This window comes from Octopus bimaculoides, chromosome 14 (assembly GCF_001194135.2).
Source record: "Octopus bimaculoides isolate UCB-OBI-ISO-001 chromosome 14, ASM119413v2, whole genome shotgun sequence".
Lineage (NCBI taxonomy): Eukaryota > Metazoa > Mollusca > Cephalopoda > Octopoda > Octopodidae > Octopus > Octopus bimaculoides.
Window position 1 is genome coordinate 21,446,639 of NC_068994.1, and position 2,799 is coordinate 21,449,437.

The 2,799-nt window shown below is 33.7% G+C and overlaps 1 protein-coding gene across 2 annotated transcripts in view; it reads right to left on the reverse strand.

Annotated features, from left to right (window-relative positions):
- Nucleotides 1–2,256, reverse strand: part of LOC106877235 (cytoplasmic polyadenylation element-binding protein 3) — an 80,410-nt gene extending 78,154 nt beyond the window's left edge. For both annotated transcript variants that reach the window (XM_052972747.1, XM_052972746.1), the window contains exon 1: nucleotides 1,426–2,256. The gene's annotated coding sequence lies outside the window, so the exon portion shown is untranslated. The remainder of the gene's footprint in view (nucleotides 1–1,425) is intronic.
- Between the last annotated feature and the right edge of the window lie 543 nt (nucleotides 2,257–2,799).

The following is a 2,799-nucleotide window of genomic DNA, read 5'->3' on the forward strand; positions in this document are numbered from 1 at the left end:
TATATATATACATATATATATATACATATATATATACATATATATATAATGAGCGAGGGGGAGGTGATTGATTGACAGATAGATAGATAGATATGAATGCTTTGGTTGAACCTTGTAAATTTACCAATCGTTTCTATGGCTTGATTGTTGAATAGGGGCATTACTGTGCTTCGTAGCTTTTCCACATAGAGAGGAGAGAGATGGGTGAAGAGAGAAGAATTGTGTCCATATACTCAATTTTTCTACCTGGAATGATGGAAGGTAATACTAACGTCGGTCCGATTTGAACTCAGACTACATAGGTGACGAAATGTATATCGCACAGCGTAGGTTCCAACGCTCGGACGAATTTACGTATTGCTGTGTGTGTGTGTATGTACGTATATGAAAATGTACGTGTGTATATGTGTGCAAGCTTATAAATATGCACTATATGCGTGTATCTATATGTATTCGTATGTATATATAGAGACACAAGCACACATATATGGCGAGACAGACAGATGCATACATACAATACATACACGCAGTTAGATACTAAGTTATAGCCATATACATATTTTATATACCTAAATATTTTTAATACAACGTACACACATTTTTATCCGTATATCTGAGGTTTGATCGTTATGTTACGGATTATAGCTGTACATCCAAGACATTTACGTATGTTCATACAATACGAACTAGATACACACACTTACTCATCTATACGTACGTTTAATTCATAAATGTATCGTGTATACACAGATATATACATATATGTGTATATATATATGTGTGTGTGTGTGTGTATGTATCCCCCACACACATATATAGCTACATCTAATAAATTAATACATACATATACACACCCACTGATACATTTATACATGAACATTTTACATTAAATATATCTGAAAGTCTGTCTATCTTTCTCGCTGTTCTCTCCCTTACCATTAACAGAAATGATGGTAGTCGTAAGATTAGTAGTAATAATGTTGAACAATCAATCAATCAATAAATAAATAAAGGTAACGATAGCAATAATTAGACTGAAATTTGTGTGGCTAGATGATCTGCAACGATATATTTATAATGGAAGCTAAAATATAGAAAAGCAACATCATTAACAATTGATCATACGTTACACATAATATCATCCAACGGGTCACCATAAACGTCTTTTTTTTTTTCTTTCTTACTTCTCTTTTCTTTTACCGCAGTCACTTCATCACCACCTTAATTTTTATCGTTCTTTGAGATTAGATAGATAGATGGATGGATAGATAGATAGATGCATACATACACACATACGTGACACTTGAACAAAAATATTGGATTTTCTTCAAAGATATATATATATAAATATATATATATATAGATATATATATATATATATATATATATATATATATATATATATATAATAGAATTTTACCGCACCTCTTGTTTCTTTCCTCCTTGCTTGGTTGTGTTGCGTAGAGAGCCTATGTCCTGCTGGTTTGTTCTAGTGATATTCCTGTTCTTTCTCTCAATGTCTTACTCTTTTCTTTCTCCCCCTCTTTCTTCCTGTGTCTCTTTTTTTTTATTTTTCCCCCTCGTTGTATCTCTCTCTCTCTCTCTTTCTCTTTTCCACCTCCAGCAGTATTATGGCTTTATTACACGGCCTCCCTGACGATATTGAGACTATTCTCTATAGCCACCCCCCTGCTACTGATGATGCTGCTGATAAATTTTACACATATTGCAGTATTTGTGTTGCTGATGTTGCTACTGCTGCTGCAGATGCTGTTCTTACAATTTGCTACTTTCACTGCTGCTACTACATCTACTCCGGCTACCAACAGCTAAGGGCTGATGGGTACTAACGTCTGAACGAGACTTATTCTGCAGTCATTAACATTTGTCATATGTATCTAGTTGTAGAATTGAGTGTTAATCTGTGTGTTAAATGTGCATAATAACTTGTCTGCCTGTATGTATACTTCTATTCCTCTGTGTATTTATAAATGCTTATTCGGTGAGCAATTTTTACAAATTGAGATTCAACACACATATGTATGTGTGGTTGTATGCATGGATGTATGAATGATTTTGTTTGCAAATATGTGACTAAAACTCATTATGTATGTGTGAATATACATGAGAATGTTTGTACATACACATATATATGTATGTGTGTTTGTGTGCGAATGTGATTACAAAATACACCAAATGTCACTGATTATCATTTGAACGAGATTTCACATGACACGTACAAAGATTTCAAATTGGTCTTCCTATGTGTTGTGGATGCGTGACGATAATTTATGTATTTTCGTACGTTTGTCTACCTGTATGAGCATATGCATATTTTACGACTTTTTATATTCCCTGCTGTTGTATGTATATACCCATACATATGTAATTTATAATTACGTAGAAGGACTAATATTTTTTTTTAATGTCTAAGTTATGATGAATATGTGTGTGGTGTTAAAGCAGCATTTACACGTATGTATCTTAATTTCTAGGGTTGTTGCGTGGACGTGAATAAACTCAACTGTGTGTATGTGTTATATGTGAAAAATGTCTTCGTTTTCTTCCATCAGTGTGCATGAATGGTATGTGCTATTGATTGCGTGCGAGTATTGATTCATGAATGTATGCGAGGTGTTAGTGACAGCGCAAAAAGTAGAGGCCCGGCCTAAAACCCATATGGGTGTTTAGTTATTTCCTTAGGTCGTCTAAGACTTTTATTACTCCCTTGTCTCTATTAACTACATCTTTCTTTTTCTCTCTAGTTAAAAGAAATCGTTAAACAAGAGAAATGTGAGC